Here is a 20,199-nt window from a genome sequence, read left to right as displayed (position 1 = left end):
ATTGACAACTCCATTTAAGATCAAATAGTAAATGAAATGATTGCCGGTACATCATTAGCAATCTTTAAACTTGTTGCACTTTTCTAATGAGGCTGTTTCTGTGCAGTTTCTGTTGTAACAAAAACTGAGAACCGGCAAGGCCATAAGTCCATAACCATGTTTCTCCATTAGCAGACTTCTAGAAATGCCAAAATTTCGGGTTTCCAGAAATTTGGCGCGAAATATAGATTCAATATCATATTACCAACATATGTTCCAAAATCCGCCCAGAAGTCCTAGAGTTTCAGGTGAGAAATTTTGTTTATACTTTATATTTTTATAACAACGAAACTCGTCTCATGCCCGTGGTAGTTCTGCTTCCTATCATACTGATTTTAGAAGATGATTCTAGAGTTTAGTGAAAATATATCTTTCGCTAGGAAAGCACTAAACCAGAGGAGATGAAAACATGCAATGGCGCTGCTGCAATGCAATGATCATAACCAGAGCCACCTAGTTCGATATTGACCTTGAGCCATAAAAGTCAAATGGTTGCAGAGTTTTTTTTTTTTTGCTTGAAAAATGGTTGCAGAGTTGTTGCTGAAACGATGTACGTAGTTACATAAACCAAAGAAGTACTCTATGCTCTATAGTCTATACTGCCCATACTGGATATGGACATTACAGAATTCCTGTTCACACCCAGCTATTTAGTTACATACACAAGGTTTGCTGTTCTACAATTCTACTACATAGGACAACTTGCTATTATATGTAGATAATGTTGTCCATATTATCACTGAATGAAAAACAGACTGGTTCTGCTTTCACATTTTAATTGAAAAATAGACGTTATGAAATTCTTTCAAATGTAAATCAGTTCTAACGAAAACATTAAATTATCATATCAACATCAATGATGGGAAAATTACAGCTAGCAACTCCAACAGCTTGATGAAGATCACCAAGAGCACATAAACCTCCCATTCGCCATTGGCACATGGAACAACCTCCCTAAGTCTTGCTAGTGGACCTGTAATCTCTCAAACGAGGAGCTTCATCGGTTGTAGTTCTTGAAATACTAGATACTGCGGAGTTCAATGTACTCAGATCCTCCAAATTATAGGTCGTCCAGCATTAATGACAAATTACAAAGCAAGTCTTACTCTTACTTCAAAATCTTCAACTGGGCTCGCTCACACTTACAAGTAAATTGCCCTAGCAGATTTCTGATGGCTGCCGTTATCTCTCTAGGTGCCTTAATACGTTCACTCCTCAGTGAGTCTGAGGCAATTATTACCTTCTCCTTGTGAAGCATCTGACACTTCCGTAGCCCCACAAAATCAGGGAGTTGAGTAAAGAGCACAACAGCTCCCCAAAAAATGCTTTTTAATAGAAGCATAGGATTTTAAATTGATAAGCAGCTTTTTGGATCAATGGGATCCATGTTGAACACAATGGAGGCAGCTATGTATGTAATATGTAATGATACTTACCCTTGAGTAAATGCAGGAGAGAATTTTGGGAGTGGTCGAGCACCAAACATGCTACTGTGAGGTGAGGAGCCGTAAAAAGGAAACGGATTGGGTGGCTTCTGAATAGGTATTTCACCCTGGAGCATTTTCACAACATTGCTCATGTCAGGCCTGTTTAGGGGATTTTGCTGAGTACACCACAGTGCAACTAGGCATAATTTCTCCACCTTTTCTTTATCATTTTCCTTAACGTCACAAAACCAAAATGATTTTGTTTAGATCGTCATTCTGAACTCTTTCACCAACTTCTCCTGGAAACCACCCTGGGCCTAGAGAATTTATTTTCCTCCTCAAAAATTCAAACATCATCATTCCAAAGCTATAAATATTACTTTTGTAAGTTACTTGCCGTCCCTTTCCCACTTCTTGGGCAGCATAACCACTGGTCCCTCTGTATGATGATTGCTCAGCTTTATTCGAATGCCTAGCCATTCCAAAATCTGTAATCTTAGGAGAAAATTTTGAGTCAATAAGCACATTATTAGACTTTATGTCCTAGTGAATTATTCTTGGATCACAATGCTCATGCAAATAGGAGAGCCCTTTCGCCAACTCAATTGCAATATCATACAACTTCTCCCATTCTACTTCGGGGTTATTTCTAAACAAAATGTACGTTATCCAATGATCTGTGTTTCACGTACTTGTAAACAAGTGCTTTGGTGTTGGTATCAAAGCAATACCCATACAGTTTGACTAGGTTTGGATGGAAGGTTTTACACATGGTGCTCACTTCCGCCATGAATTGCTTTTCCATATCATCCTTTGTATTCTCTTTTAGAACCTTAACAACTATTTTCACATTGTTAAAGAATTAGCCTTCGTACACATCTCCAAACCCACCATCACCTAAATGTTTCCTGAAATCTGGTGTAAAACTCTTAAGTTCTTCGTATGAAAATCTTCGTGTCTTCTCGTTTTCTAGGTCATCCAAGTACTTTTCAATTGGTTGTAAGGTATCATCGTAATGTTCTGTCATTTTAGGTTAAACAATGTTAAACAATATAGCTATGGGAAGCAGTGAAAACACCTGGAAGAGTGATTACAAAGGAAAATGAGAAAGAGGGGAAAAAATAAATAGATGCATAAACAAATAAAGGATAAATGAAAACAAGGGGGGCATATATATATATATATATATATATCAGTAAATTTTGAATAATTGTTTGTTTAACAAACCTTAAATACTTGGAAACATGGCACATTACTAAAGTTCAAAACTATATTCTGATTTATTTCATACCATGACTTTATCTACAAGCTCTTCCAGCTGAATTAGTTCAATGTAAGTGTGAGGAACATATGAGCCATCCAAATATCAAAATACAACTTATTGTTAGGGCTTCACTTGGCAGATTTAAAAGAAAAATGACCAATAAAAGTAATTCTACCAAAGTACTTGCAGAAAAGTAATTCTTTCTAGCTGGAGCTATATGGTAGAAAAGAATCAAAAGGGAAGGTCCCTTTGCATGCAAACATTGATATAAATAAGGCAACATATCACAGCCTTTCATTATAAAAGAACTTATTCCTGTTTGGCTTCCATTTCAATTTCAATTTTTCCAAATATGCTTCCCTAGTTTATGCAGACTAGCTGATTTAAAACATTAAATGATCTATCTCACCCCCTCTTTATGCATACGATCTTCATTTTTAATGTTTTGGTTCTTTGCAAAGCAATATGACCCGAATACACTTTGTATTTTATCACCTTGAAAATTATCACTTCTGCTTAGCGCCACAAAACATCACATATGTGGCTGTATGAGATTCAACTCATAGACATCCTTACTGTATCACACAATTCTTCAAGGGTACGAAAATCTAAATCACTACATGAATAACATTGATACCTGAACATAGTGACAATTTAGCTGTTCTAACCAATCAATTTTCACAGAGACTTTATCTTCAGAGAAGACATGGCTGCTTCGTTTTAGTATGGCCGGAATGGTGTAACCCAAGGCCATCAAGCCATTCAAAGGGCGCACACTGACTTGGAAGGTGATTCTCGGTGATATCATGAAGGGACTGTCTGTAACCCATTCCTGTAGGGAAAGACAGAGATGAGGACTACGAAAAGCTACTGACAAGAAATAATCAAATAGATGAGTGAAAACAAATAGAATACTCCAAGACATACAGAAGATACCTAATTTAAAAAGAATCTGCTGAATTTCTAAAACAAATACAATAACGCGAAATAACTAATAGAAGTAACATTTACTAATTTCCACCAACAAAGTTGATTAATATCGTTTTCACCAAAAAACAAGTAGATTATGTTTACAACCCACGTCACATGGACACGATATTGTATCGTATCCTCATTTTAGGTTATCCAGACACAACACGGACACCTATTGTATTTACAACTGATATACCTCATTTTTGATATTTTTCGTTATGCAGACAGTACAATTTCCACCATCCGTGTTCATATATGAAGACATGTATCCATGTCAATGTAACTTAGTTTACAACAAATGATATTATGAAATTTATTATGCATCAACTACTGGTTATGCAGACAGTAAATTTCCACCATAGGTGCTTCATACATAAGTTTTAGCCCGCTTGGATCTCATAACCTATCTTAATTCTATAACGATGTGTAGGTATAACAATCCAAGCTGCCATGTGCATACTGTCCCCTCTTTAGTCACCCAGGCCTGCCTTCATTCATTTGTTTGGGTTTTTCTCACAAGGACTTGACTATTGACATCAGTACTGAAATTTGCCAAAGTTACTGAAAAACAAACCTCAAACATAAGATTGTATCTTCCATCCTTATTCTGCATCCGCAAATCTGATTGGCAAGCTTCAGGATCCACCTGGTGGTAGTAGATATATATCATAAATCTCCTCTGTAGTTTCTTTATGTTCTTTTGATAAAACAGCTCTTATTTGATCCATAGTCAACGTCCTTCGAGACTGCAAAAAGAGATAGACTGAGTGCAAGATGTAAACAAACACAAAAGTCACTTGTAAATGCAGATAAGATAAAAAGACACCAGGTTCAACCTTTAAAATGTAAGTGGGATTCTGAGATCCCGTGAATGGATTGAACTTGTTGATGATTTTTATATGTGCAGTTCATAGATCTGGCTCAATAAAAGCCTTATACATTGGATAAACCTGCACAGAAGAAGTATTTTAAAATAACTCCACATAGAAGCAAGAGATGTTTTCATAAACCCATACAAGTCGTTCAAACTATTTCTAAAGAACAAAATCTAACAAGGGAAAAGTGAAAGATCTAACAAAATCTGATGAATAATTTCTTCAGGTTCTTGGCCAGTATGCTGCATATCCCGGAAACCCCGTTTTACAAGATCAAAATGAACACCACTTGTGACAGATACACGAAGATCTAGTAGTGGTTGCAATCTCTCACTCAAAGCGTAGATACCTTCGATTATCACAATCCGGGAGCTTGGGACTTCAACTGTCCTGATGGGATGATTGAGTTACATAAGAAGTGCTGAATTAGAAAGAACAAATTTTGTTTGAACTAGAATGCAGAAAGAAGAGTCATATATGGGAGAGAGAGTTTATCAACAATCTAGTAAGAAAACAAAGAGCAGAACACGAGGCAGTAACACAAAAAATACAACTCTATCATTAGAGAGCATGTACGGCTAAGATTTCTGAACAATTGGAACTCAAAACTAAAATACAAAACTAAACTATGACTGAAGGAAAAAATAGGATACAATTGAAAACATTTGGGAGTGGATTTTAGTTCTAAAGAACCAAAATAAGTATCTTCCATGTATGTTGTAAGGAAACCCCTAGGATATGTTCCCAAGGCTCCTATGAGGATGGCGGTCGAGACATGACTTTAGTACACATCATGCAGATTTCTCCACGAGTGAGGGTTCTTAAGAAACAATCTATATCTACATAGCGCTTAGGCCCTTTGAAAAAGATCCTAAATCTCCATGATGGGTTGCTAAGTGGGCACCAGGTAAAAGAATTAAGCGGACTTGGCCAGAGTGGTATGCTTCCAAAGACAGTTCCTCCTAAAGGTGATACTTCTCTTCCAAGGGTATGGGAAGGTACCTAGAATCATTCAAGGATTGTTCCCATGGATGGAAAAAAAAATCTGAAGACATTTATAAAGGCTGTGTTTCCTACTGAAACCATTCAATCTATGATGTGGAGAATATAAAGATTTATCACCTGTATCCCGTTCGACATTGGCACCTGAACTGATTTCCCCTCTTTGAGGCCATGAATATTCTTCATATTAGTCTTGTATTATTTTCCAACTCAAAAATGTGCGCTCTCTTTGCAACTATATATAATAAATGAATTATTTCAAAACAAGCTATAGTATGATTATGCTCCTAACAGATTTAGACTTGATGTTAGAGTGTTAGGCAATAAAGTTTGGCACCAGAGTGATCGAAATAAAGACATCTGCCAGAAAATAACAAGTTTCATAAGTAATGTTTATAAATACTATACGAAGAAGCAAATTTCTAGTCAACATACTTGGCGATAAGATGTAAAGTTTCCATCAATTATACGACTGGAATCTTTGTAGTTGTCCATTGATAAGAAAGCAATGCTGGGCATGAAAAATAAATCAAGGATACATTGTTCTCTAAATGATGCGTGGAAAAAACAGAGGTAGTTCATTTCAATTTTAGAAAATGGAGAGATACATATATATATATATATATATATATATAAGGACAAATAAGAACATTGTACAGGACTACAGGTCAAAAAAATGTTTTATATATTCCTTTTTGAAGTGGATAACTAAGATCATATATACTCTTGATTAGTAAATAAAAAAAAGGCTATTTAGCTTTTGGGCCACTTTTTAATTGGATAATTTGCAATTGGTCCAATTGACCGTTTATTTGCATTTAGGCCAAAATTGACGGTTACCCATCTATATTTTATATATTGACATATTTACCCTTAGAACCAAACTCTAATTTACAGTTAAACTTTGGGGCCAAACCCTAATTTTGAGATAAGACTTGGGCATTTAATAAAAGACCTAAATTTGTTCTAATTCCAATTGTATGCTCTAATTATTATGCATCTTTCATGTAATTGATAATTGACCCTAAATACAATAACCAACTCTAAATTGACATAAAATTAGCTGCTAATTGGGGTGTATAATTTTATGTTTTTGGTACCATTAAACAATAATTTTAGAGTGTTAATATTCTCCTTGTTACGTCTATAAACTCACCCTTAAAAAATTATATTATCTATTATACCCATCTATTCTTCCACCTCTCCCATTAGCATAAGTTCACCACCGCCTCCTTGAAAGTTAAAACCCTCTAATTGGATAAACTGACCACTCAAATATCCACTCAATCCATTTTACAAACATTTATTATATTCTAATTTATACCTAATAATATCAATTGAATCAACAATAGATTGTTCAACCCCATGACTAACATTGGTAATAAATCGTACGAGGTGTTCTGCAATCGGTCATCTTTATATAGATGTAAAAATCTTATTCAAATTTAGGCTTGAGATAGTCCAATTTGAATAATATCTTACACCTTCTAAGTATAGGAATTGAATTATGACAACCTCAAATGTGTTCATAATAATATTCGTGAAGTTTCGTTTTGCTCCTACTACAAAAAAATTTGTGTGATGATCAAGACTATTTAATTCGTACAATTATGCAAAAATTAATAATATACATTTTATTTTGCTTCCACCCATCACTTTTGGGTCGTATTTGCGTGTGTATGTTATTTTTTATTTTTATTTTTTTTTCGATAATTTTTTTAATTAACTTGGCTTAGATACATGATGTAAGTTGGTTAAGTTGTGGTCACAAAAAGATTCTTATATATATGGCCATTGAATCAAATCTTAGATTTTGTATGTTTGACTATTACTTAGAATTTTTAGTATTTGGTCATACTATTAATAGTAATATTTGCGTTTGGTCCACAAGTAAGTCACGTGTATGGCATGCATGACATTTTAGCTATTTTTAGAAAATTATAGATGGAACAAGACGGTCAACTCAAAGTCACCGCAGTCAACTGTCAATTTTGACCCAAACGCAAATAAACAATCAATTGGTGACCAACTGCAAATCATCCAATTAAAAAGTGGCCCAAAAGCTAAATAGCCCATAAAAAAACTACTCTTATCAGCCACGAGATTGTATGCTCTTTAGTGTGGACTATATAGAGTGGTGGTGTAGAGTGCAGAGTGCAGGTCAGGTTTAAGGAAAATGTCCCAGCTGGTAGCTGCAATGTGGATTGGAATTTTATGGGCCTTTATTATGAAAACCAAAAAAAGATGAACAATGGGCCTTTGTTTTAAGAGTAGAAAAATGGGTTGAGATTATGGATTATGGATTGAAGGGTCCGTCACGTGTTGAGGTCGTGTGTGGGGAAAAGGTTGATTAGTGCATACTATACGGTTTGACACGTTGGATTGGAAGAGAATGATCGGTCAGTCACGTGAGTTATCGCGTGCGAAGGGGTGATCTTGGACACACCTATCAAAACACTCCCGTACCCCAAATTTAAAATAAACAAATAAAATTATTTTAGACACAATTAGATTTCTAAATTATCTTTTTTTTTTATTAGGCGTATCCAAAACAAAACAAATCATTTAGTTATTCTTATTTTTTTCAAAAAAAATATATATATATTCTTGAGTTCTTCTCTAATAATTTACCTCGCTCTCTAACAACATTTCTCTCACTAATAAGCATGATCATGAATCAACTATACCAAAGTAATGAGGATGAAGAAACAAAAAAATTGAAATTGAAAAAAAAAAAAAATCAAATTTTGACGAATGGGAGAACTCAAAAAATTATTATACTTTGGATTACTACAATGGACAAGTAGTACAAATACCCACGTTTTTTGTCCAGCCTAAGTCTCAATCAACAACTAATGATTTTGAATTCTTAAGTGCAAGATTACAAGGTCATGTGTTGTTGTTGTTGTTGTTGTTGTTGTTTTGTTTTTTTTTTATTTTTGCCCGTATTAGAAATACTCCAAATGAATTTGGGAGATATTATTTGAATTCTCAAGTGTAAGATTACAAAGTCGTGTGGTTATTGGATTGAGACGGTTATTGGGGTATGGAAAAAACTTTAGTTAGTTATGGGGTATATCCGTATAAGAGTGGTTTTATGGGTGTGTCCAAGATCACCCATATAAAGAGACATAATCGTATTATGTCGCAAAATCTCCAACAACAAAGGAAATAAATAAAATAGGAGTGAGAAAAAGGATAGAAACACGTGTGCAAGAAAGGGATAAGAAAGAAACTCTGCAATGGCGGCACTAGTTGTAAAAGTAATTAATAGAGAAGACGACAAAAGATTCACTCTTAATTGCGGTGGTATGATATCACTTCTTTAGAATGTATGGATGAAACCAGGGTAGCGAGATTATATCAGAACATGACTTCTCTACTCCTTCTTGATGATGATCGGAATCACACGTTTGGAGTTATTGATGAGAGCAAGAAACATAGTTCAAGTAGAGGATGACATAACAAACCCGTAAGCTCTCCCTACTTTCTTTCACTGTCAATTATTAAAGAAGCGTAATCTCAATTCTTAAACAAGCGTCATACCTCAACCAAAAAAAAAAAACAAAAAACAAAAAAACAAAAAACAAATTTATAAAGGACTTGTGGCACAGCTTGTTGCACACTTGTCCTAATTATTTGTAAAACTCGTTATCATTATCAATAAAATTTTCAAAAAAAAAAAAAAAACAAGCTAGATAATTTTTTACTTTCAATATTAATCTTTTGTAGTTTTATCTGCATAATAGTAGGATTATATAAACTTATAACATTATAAAAAGTTCACAATTTGTTGAATTGTTGTAAACTTGTAGACTAGATTATGTAGATATATATAAACATATAGTATTATCAATTAATGGTTTAAGTGCTTAAGTAATTAACTTTATCTGTCCATATTAAATTATTAGTAGTCAATGCACTCTAGTTTTTTTAATTGAAATAAATGCATAATTTTGTTGATCTTTATTGTTTAGATCTTCTGACAAAAAAATAACATACTTTTGTTTTTTGGGGTGGGGTGGAGTGGGCACATAATCTCGCACCCCCTGGCTTAGAATCCTAGGTATGTCCCTGATGATATGATAGATCAATGTGGGACAAAATGCGTTGAGAAGTACGTTGAGAAGGCCTATGAGACGATCAATAAAAGACTTATTTCCTTTGACCCCACAATGAGTGGTGTCCAGAAGTTGTGTGCAGCCGCGATCATCTCTCGGGACTTGTTCCTCAAGCACTAATTAACCTTGTGTATGTTTCTCAGTATTGATGAAGTCAAGAATGGGATGAGGAGTAAGTTTTGGGAACTGAATTTTCCACAGACGTTTTTGCTACTTCTATGGATTTTCAGTGTATTTGACATAAATACCCCTAACATCTACGTTTTAAATGGAGGGCAGTTCTGTCAAATTCACTAAAAATCTTTGGAAGTAGCAAAAACATCCGTGGAAAATTCAGTTCCCTAAGTTTTTGTGTTTCTCACTTTTTGGATTTCAGAAGTCTTTAGGCAAGATTGCGAGAAGCTAACTAAGATTTGATGTTTAATACGATATGCCTGCTTGGTCTCACGGTTTAATACTTTAATCAGACTGCTATGTTGACATTCTTTAATATATATACACGAGTATGCGAACCGTGCTACGCATCGGTGTTTTTTCAAATATTTAAACCTGTCAGTTATAATTTAAAAAATAATATAAAAACATTAAGAGGGGTTGAATATAATTTGAGTGACGTGAATGAGATTTTCTAAATTATTTTAAATAATATGAAGCTAATTCTAATTTCAATAAAGTGAGAGAGTTTTTGGTAAATTGTTTAAAAAGGAGGGAGCTGATTAGAATAATTAAGGGAGGTGGCTCTAAAATCATAAAATAGAGAGATTACAAATACACAGTTGAAAAAATTTTCTCCTAAAGATCCAGCTATCATATAGTGTAGAGATGTAATTCTTGATTTGATGTCCGTCTTATTGATGTGATTTTAGTAACATTTGCTTGGTCTCACAGTTCGATCAGATTATGTTGGCATTCTACGGAATCTTTGTACATGTAGTACAATTGTACAAGGCAGTCATTTCCTATTTCTTTTTTTATTCTTTTTGGTAATGTTACCTAATTTTCAGTATTATTAGTTTATTACCGTAGGAACGCTACAACTATTAGTGTCAAATTTGCTGCTTTAATAGATCTTGAAGGCTAAAGTTTTCTTTTTCAAGTTGGTCTTTTGGGTTTGTGGATTATGAGGTGAAAATTAGTTTATGGAAGTAATTAACAAGGAACATAAAATTAGGCTGTTAAGGTGTACATGAAAAACCAGCGAAAAAAATGTGAAGACGCCTACAGAGCATTTGGAACCAAAAACTCCGGAGAAGGCATGTGGAAGATAGAATTTATGACGACAAGTCCACATTGGTACTCTGTTCGATGGGTTTTACTGCTAAGTATGGGTCCAAATTAAGGTTACAGCCTTACGGGCTAGCTTCTTAGCGTTTTGAGTGACTTAGAATGAGAACGGGAAACTCGTAATGAGTGTTAACGAGTAAGCACGCTTTATACATCGGAAAGAAGATACAAAAATAATTTCCACTGAAATGTCATTGCTAATTTATCTTACCAGTAAAAAAATTAAATGAATTTAATTGCTCATTGAACATCATTAGAAATACATCAATCAAAGCTATGCCACGCGTTGGAGCTCATTTATTTGGTACAACCCACAGAGGGTGACACTTGAATAGGTGAGAATCATCAGGACCTGAAAGTGGCTCGATACGTCCATCATCTAAGTAAAACACCCCGTTGTCTAAACAAGAACGCTTATAACCCCCCCCAATAGAAAAATAAGGCCAAGCATCATCACTGAAGTAGATGCAATTACCTTTGAATTTTGGATTGCCTTTAGCCGAGATGGACATAGAAGAGTTTTTTTTCCTAAGAATAGCATTTGATCACCCAAGCTTCCATCAATGCGGATTTCTCCACGACTGAGGGTTCTTAAGAAACAATCTATATCTACATAGCGCTTAGGCCCTATGAAAAAGATCCTAAATCTCCATGATGGGTAGCTAAGTGGGGACCAGGTAAAAGAATTAAGCAGGCTCGGCCACAGAGTGGTATGCATAGTTCGGAATTTCAGAATTTTCGGAATTCCGACAAATCTAAAAATAGAAATTTATTAAATTTCAACCCTTATCACATTTGGAATTTCAGATGATCTCGGAATTTTAGATATTCCGACTATATTCGGAATTCTGATTTTTTTGAAAACCGAAATTCCGAGTAAAATTCCGAAATTTCATTCGGAATCACGAACTATGCTCCAAAGAGAGTTCATCGTAAAAGTGATACCTCTGTTCCAAGAGTATTGTCGTATTGGAAGGCACCTAGAATAATTCAAGTATAGATTGGTGTGTTCCCATGGATGAGAAAAAGAAAGAATCCGAAGACATTTATAAAAGTTGTGTTTCCTACTGAAACCACTCTATCTATGATGTGGAGAATATAAAGATAATTTATCACACTCCAAATTTTCAGAAAATTTGAAATATGGATTTTTTTTTTCAAGATATAGATATATCAATTGTCACCCTATTCAATCATCTGAAAACCCAGGGCGAAATGAAACCCTAATAAGATATTATCAACCACGATAAAAAAAATTGAGATAAAATTTAAAACCAAAAAGGACAATCCTTCAATCACATTATTAAACTATAAAGAAACTAATCAACTCTATTATATCTGTCTCAAAACAAAATCGTACACTTCAGAAAAACTTAAACCAGAAGACTTCAATAGCAAATCTAAATCACGTGTCCTCATCCACTGCACTCCACCATCTATGTTTCCAAGAACACACCCACGTTGCAAAACAAAACAAACATGGGTTAGCAAATTGAATTTGTCAGTATGAGTAAGACTAAAAATATAAAATAGTATAGCAGTATGTTAAATCTTTCAAATCAAGAAATATATTAATACAATCATTTCAACTTGGAAGATAATTTAGTTCCATATTCTCAAAACGACATGCAGTTTCTTCCCAAGTAAGATTTCAACCCCTAATATACAATTCCAAAAATCTCATATAATAGTACTCATCATTTCCACTTTTCAAAATAACTCACAACATAAATACCACTTACATTCCACTTAGTAAATGCACATATGATAACCTAATTAAATATAAGTTTGATACACCTTACCTTTAAGCCAACACGTCTTCTTAGGGTAGGACAACGTCTTTGCATAAAAAATTAATCAGTCCTACCCTCCTGCAAAACAAAATTAGATTTCCCAAACATAATCATTTATAATATACATCTATTTCACTCTCACTGCAACCATTATGGGTATATATAATCTGGCATAATATATCGTCAATATTAACATTCATGTCACACCACCATATCCATTATATCATAATATATCACCAATATTAACTAACATTTATATCACACCACCATATCCATCATATCATAATATATCACTAATATTAACTAACATTCATATCACACCACCATATCCATCATATCACGTTAACCATATTCATATTCATTCGTAAGAAATTATATGCATCATATCATAATATATCACCAATCATGTCCAACAACTCGCTCATACTTAAAGCCAATATTTTTCTTAAAAACCACTTGTCTACTTATGAGAATGAGAAAATATATCACAACTAGGGAGTATATTCATCCCTCGTGAGTATTAACTCACACAAACCACGTATACATTTCTCATAAGATATCATGTACATCATAATACATAAATATTCATATGCAATAACTCAGTCACACATAAAAATCAATATTTTACTTTGCTTATTAATTATCTCATTGACTCATTTATTAAAAGACACAGCCACCTTTTAGTTTTTACTCCACGATTTGCACTACACACATTTGCCAAATCACATATATCCGTGTGCCTCACTCACACCGAGTACCACTACAAGACATATGTCCCAAGTGGGGATATCGCCTCCAGAAAACATATTTTCATCTTGTAAACTCGTAACTTGTGAGTCACAACCATCTCTGGGCTTCCCATACACACAATCACAAAACCTCTTTTGGGCATAACAAAATCTCAGGTCATTCATGGCACATGCAATGAATACCTTGGGTCATTCCCGCCACATTCAAGGAATACCCATCATAACACTAACATGTCATTCATGGCACATTCAATGAATACCTTGGGTCATTCCCGCCACATTCAAGAAATACCCATCATAACACTAACAGGTCATTCATGGCACATTCAATGAATACCTTGGGTCATTTCCGTCACATTCAAGGAATACCCATCATAACACTAACAGGTCATTCATGGCACATTCAATGAATACCTTGGGTTATTCCCGCCACATTCAAGGAATACCCATCATAACACTAACAGGTCATTCATGACACATTCAATGAATACCTTGGGTCATTTCCACCACATTCAAGGAATACCCACCTACATTCTCGTACATTCAAGGAATACAGCCAACCCGCAAGGCGAATGCCTTAGTTCCTCTCTAAGGCGGCTTTTCACATGACATCATTAGTCATAAACATTTCATTTCATTTCTTTTCATCAAAGAGGCGTGGAGAGATCTAAATATGTGGGCGACACATTAAATTTTCACCGGACACTTTTACACCGGATTTTAACACTCAAGAGTTCTCAGTTATTATAATATTTTCATTACAAAACAAATATCGTCTCAAACAATAATTCATTACTAAATATTCCAAACACAATAACTAATCAACTCACCTCATTATCAATTATATAAATCTTAGATATCAAAAAGTTCAATCAGGAATAATGCATTAGTTAAATGTCTCGTGAATACATTTTAAACAACCACAATCACGTACATAATTAAGTATTAATATTGTACACATATAGTTATCACAAAAACTAATATATAATATATAATATAGTGATTGCACCTGTACATAAGGCTGCCTACGTATCCAATCTTTTAATATTAGAATCAAGCCTTATGTAGCTCTTAACTAATAAATATCAACATTCTTGTATGTACCTTTAAGGAAAACAACAATTTATACTATATAGAATCACATACAATAAGTTTCAAATACTCCCACTATCATATACGTAAAGTTTCATACCTAGAGATGCACTATGAACCTTTAAATCCAAAAACTCACAAATAGATATTTCTCTACTTTTGATTCTAAGAAAAATGATCTTATAAACCATGTCGGTTCCAACTAAAACCACAGTCTAAAAGTAGACTACAAACACTATATAAAATACCCAAGAAGAGCTTTAAGAGACTCTTAGTTCATTATTAGATATATTTTCCAAAATAGGTTCATACCCATAAAGGATAACACGATAGGTTTTCTGGCCAACTTGTCAATGCTATAGTTTTTCCTACATTCATCAAAATGACATGTAACTTAATTATTTAGAAACTAGAGTATGTAGACATATTTTTTCATGTAGAACTCAAAGTCCCAACCTCAGCCCATTTAAAAGAAAACTTAGGTTGAAAACGATAAAAATCCTAATTTCAGCAAATTGGATTTATGACGGACTATCTTCTGAATGGAACAACTCTTTCCATAGGTATCCAAATACATCAAGGATTTTTTGTGTTGAAAAGCTAACATACAGAACTTACTTTTTTATGTTTTACAAAAATACTTAATCTCATTATAAGTATACGAAAATTAGGTTAGAACACAGTGCATAGAAACTGATTTCTGACACACTGTTTTCTGCCAGTCAAACTTCCAGACATCATATCTACCTCCACAGACCTCGGAATATGACGAGGCCAATTGAGTTAGAAAAAAATTATAAAACTCACCTTTTCATGTTTTATAAAAACTCTAAATCTCCCCTTTGTTTTATGTAATTTGTGATCAAACCCTATGCAGAAAACTGTTTTCTGATGAATAGAATTTCTGACGCATAGAATTGTCGAGGTCATATCTTTTCCATCACTCATCCAAATTAAGTGAGGCTCACTGCGTCGGATAAACGACTCTCTAAGGTTTTATTAGGTTTTGGTTTCCCACAAATCTACATAGTATAGTGTCCTATACACTTCTTACAATGCAACATATCCAGAATATGTACACAAACAGTTATCATATATTGAAGTCAGTTTTCATAATCGTAAACATGAGTATGAACTCGGGTCAAAGTATGATGTTGTACCTCTATAAGTCTAGATTCTAATGGTTTTGGAATCAACACAAAAGAGTAAATATTTTATTTTATATGATTTTATTATTGAAGACTGCTCAGTTTCAGTTCCAGTTTCTATGTCAGACTTCAACTTAAATTTCAGTATGCAAAACGACTAGATATGAAATTTTACAAAACACGAAAGTTATAGATATGCGTGTCTACAGTAGACAGGCGTTGGATTCATATAAAAAGATCAAAAACGAATTTTCTATGCTTAAATTACTAAGAACAGTTCTGAAATTCTGAAAATCAAAACCCTATAACATAAATCCAATGACTTCACATCATTCAAAACAGTTGCAGGCCTATACAATACTACCAATCAATCAATAAACATATGGTTTACTCACTACCATATACAAGTACTCCTAAACACAACAACACCTATATATCAAAGCTAAACTTTTGGTGCCAGTAACTCAATATACCAAAAGTCTCTAATTAAACAAATAATTTCGATTTCAAAGTTATATATCATTATAGAGAATTAAATACGCAACTAATCTAAATCACAGTAATAAATCAATTATATGAAAATAAGGTGAGACTACTCACCCGAAATTGAATTTGCAAAAGAATACCCATATATGCTTCATTTTCTCCAATCCCTTTTCTTCTTCTTCCTCTTCTTTTTATTTCTTTCAATCAAAAATATTCTTTTTAATGGAGGCTAGGGTTTTGTTTTTGAATAATGAGATTTTTACAGAGGAAATTCGCCGGTATTCTTTATTCAAGGTTTTAAGTCTATTTAAATTAATCTATGGGCCTCAAATGGGTCTAAAAACATCCAAGATCCATACCTATATGAATGGGTACATTAACAATGTTTTCAAGCCCAAAAAAGATTCTAAAATACCCACAAAAGTTCTAGCAAACAAATCAAGTAAAAACAATTTTGAAAAATCAACAACAACCAAACAAATTCTAGAACAAGCTAGACTTCATAATATAATAATTATTTTCAATTCAAATAATATAATCTATGTTGTTTAAAAATTGGGATTGTTATATAATTGCTCACCTCTATCCTGTTCGACTGCTAAACTTGAAGTCATAAATTGGCACCTGAACTGATTTCCCCTCTTTCTCTTTGAGGCCACGAATATTCTTGAGCAATGTATCATAGTCCGTCAAGCGAGGATCTTTTTCGAAAATTTTCATATTAGTCTTCTACTATTTTCCAACTCACATGTGCGCTCTCTTTGCAACTATAGTAAAGGAATTATTGCAAAACAAACTATAGTATGATTATGCTCCCAACAGACTTAAACTTGATGTTAGACAATAAAGTTTGCCACCCAGAGTGATCGAAATAAAGACATCTACCAGAAAATAAGAAGCTACATAAGCAATTTTTATAAATACTATATGAAGAAGCAAATTTCTACTCAACAAAGAAAAAACATATAAGATGTAAAGAGTACCATCAAAGTTTCCATCAATTATACGACTGGAATCTTTGTAGTTGTCCATTGATAAGAAAGCAACGCTGGGCATGAGATTAAGCATCATTTTTTTGGGCTAGTAATCGACATGCAGAGGTTACGATAAAGAATCCCATCTCAAAGGACAATGGGGTCTTGGATTGGGGCAATCGCATAGCGACATCTCTTAAGAGGCATGACTTTGGCTGTGGTGATTCAGACCCAGAAGTTGTTGTAACCATTTAAGACCTGAAAAAACAAAATCAATAATTCATTGATGCGTGGAAGAAATAGAGATAGTTCATTTCAAAACAAAAAAAAATGTTACATATATTCCTTTTTGAAGCCGATAACTAAGATCATCATACTCTTGATTAGTAAATCAAAATGTTAGTAACGTGGTGAAGGGCTATGAGAGGATCGATAAAAGGAGTGTTTTGTTTTCTCCCACAATGACTAATGTACACCAATTATGTGCTACCGCCATCCTCTCTCTATACTTGTTCCTCAAGCGCGCGCAGTAATCTCTATGAATGTAATTCTTCGTAGAAGTCAAAAATGTAGAAGCAGCGGGAAGAGTCTTTGTCTTTTTTCGATTCTTGGATTTCACGTAACTATTTAGGCAAGAAGCTAACTGAGATTTGCTGTCATCTTATTAATGAGTAATCAGACTATGTTGGCATTCTATGGAATCTTTCTAATACATAAATGGTAGAGCATGATCCGATAGTATAAGAAATCAAACTAGTATTAAAATTTACCAAAAGAAGAAGCCAAACCAAAACAAAAAATAGGGGCTACACTCTTTCTAACAAAAGTTCAGATAGTTGTTACTTATTTAGGACAAAAAAAAAACCAACCATATTTAAGAAAAAAAACACACATGATTTCAATTAATCACTCAATCTCTGAGAACCCAACTCCTTATATTAAATTCTTTGAAAATATTTACCCCACTCGTTACAAACAATTAAAAAAAACAAAAAACATTAAACCAACTCACAATTAAGAAACCCAAACTTTTATCTATATCTAAGAAAACAAATAAAACTCCTCTGCCAAATAACAAAATCACTCATCATTCCCGAAAACCCAACTCCTTATTAAACTCTTTGGCAATACTTACCTCACTTGTTACAAACAATTAAAAAAAACAAAAAACACTAAACCAACTCACAATTAAAAAACCTAAACTTTTATCTATATCTAAAAAAAGCAAATAAAACTCATCTATCAAATAACAAAATCTCTCAGAACCCAACTCCTTATTAAATTATTTGGCAATACTTATCTTACTCGTTATAAACAATTAAAAAAAAACAAAAAATATTAAACCAACTCACAATTAAAAAATCCAAACCTTTTATCTATATCTAAAAACAAATAAAACTCCGAAAACCCAACTCTTTATTAAATTCTTTAGCAATACTTACCCCACTCGTTACAAACAATTAAAAAAAAACAAAAAACATTAAATAAGACTAGATATATAGGCATGGATTGTTCTAGTTGATTTTGATATTAATTTATATAAGACAATGTGTAACTCATCGTGCATACATATCCACATGCCATTTTTTTCATAAATAAATAAGAACGAACCATGAATGTGTGGCAATCAAGACAAATACATGGAAAAAAAATTATATATACATGAACAAATACTTATTCACACGAATTATATATCTACTAGATGTGATATACACACATAATTAACATATTTATTTTTTCATCATTTAACAATCACCATTGTGATGTAAATATGTAATAATGTAATAAACTAATAATGAGGACTCTTTCTTTTTAATGACATCAATAGATAAATAAGTATTATTTACAGAAAGAACGGACAATAAACCAACTTCGCAAGTAGAAACAATTCATAATACCTTGCCAACACCAATGCGCATAGTGAGCGGTCTTCCTCGTTTATAACTGCTGTCAAAGACCGTGCCATCCGCAAACCTTGCGATTGTAGTGAAACTCATATCACATCCGCAAACCTTTGGTGTAGTGAACCTCAAGATATCACGAAGATAAATAAATAAACTTTATATAAATGCTACTAATATAGTGAACCAAAGTCGCTCAAGGGCCCTTGTGCATTACAAAGAACAAAAATGAGTCGTGTTAAAATTGAAACTCACATTAATTAGTTCACCACGAGTAGCTTCTTTACCAGTACCAACGCCAACATCACAATAGCCAAGTCCAGTTTTAACAAAGTTAAGTTCACAAGACTTTTCACTAATTAACAGTTGCATAATACTCAATTCTAGTTGCATTTGCTTCTAAAGGCATAACAAACACTAAAGAAGCAGCTAGTAGCCAAATGCCAAACTCATAAAACTTCATTTCATTACCAGAATTTGCAAACTTGAAGAAGCGTTAATGGCGGTGCAAGACAGATGATGTATACTTGTCTCTCTGTCTCTCTGAATAGCAATTGCTTCATCTAGGCATGTATCATTCCATTTGCAGCTAGAACTGTATTTATTAAATCTATATCATCTGCTATCCTTGTTTTTCATATGAGTACCTTTCTGCTACCTAACACTGTGACCTCTACTTTGAATGCTATTCAGAGAAACTTTTGGTGGGGAAAAAATACTGGTAAAAAACATTCTTTGTATTTGAAGATGTTGTGAATAATTAACTGCGGAAACAACGTTACCCACACCAAACGGATCAATCCTACACAAAGATTGATCTTTCTCAATAGACAAGACTTCAACACCCTCCAAGCAATATCCCAACACTTCTCAATATCAAATAACAAGCATATGAAATAAAACAATCAATGTAAAAGAAGAACAAACCACAAGATCTTATCGTGGTTCGGCAATTTGCCTACTTCCACACCTTCGAAGTTCCAAGCTTTACTAGATGTCCGAGTAACGATTACAAGTCTCTCTCAATTCACTCACAAAGAATGAACACTCAACTCACAAAGAATTGTTCTCT

General features: G+C 33.6%; 1 pseudogene across 1 annotated transcript; it reads right to left on the bottom strand.

The window, feature by feature from the left end:
* Nucleotides 1-772: 772 nt before the first annotated feature.
* LOC147517686 (inorganic pyrophosphatase TTM2-like) lies at nucleotides 773-17,477 on the bottom strand (annotated as a pseudogene). The gene is made up of 8 exons (XR_015211532.1): nucleotides 17,236-17,477; nucleotides 16,857-16,953; nucleotides 5,700-5,723; nucleotides 4,782-4,967; nucleotides 4,539-4,662; nucleotides 4,277-4,448; nucleotides 3,368-3,562; nucleotides 773-2,486 (listed from the first exon to the last, which is right to left on the bottom strand). The product of XR_015211532.1 is annotated as an inorganic pyrophosphatase TTM2-like (transcript).
* Between the last annotated feature and the right edge of the window lie 2,722 nt (nucleotides 17,478-20,199).

The sequence above is a fragment of the Coptis chinensis genome, chromosome 2, assembly GCF_015680905.1.
Source record: "Coptis chinensis isolate HL-2020 chromosome 2, ASM1568090v1, whole genome shotgun sequence".
In the NCBI taxonomy this organism is placed as follows: domain Eukaryota; kingdom Viridiplantae; phylum Streptophyta; class Magnoliopsida; order Ranunculales; family Ranunculaceae; genus Coptis; species Coptis chinensis.
The sequence above is the reverse complement of the archived record's forward strand: the minus strand, read 5'-3'. Positions and strand labels throughout refer to the sequence as shown.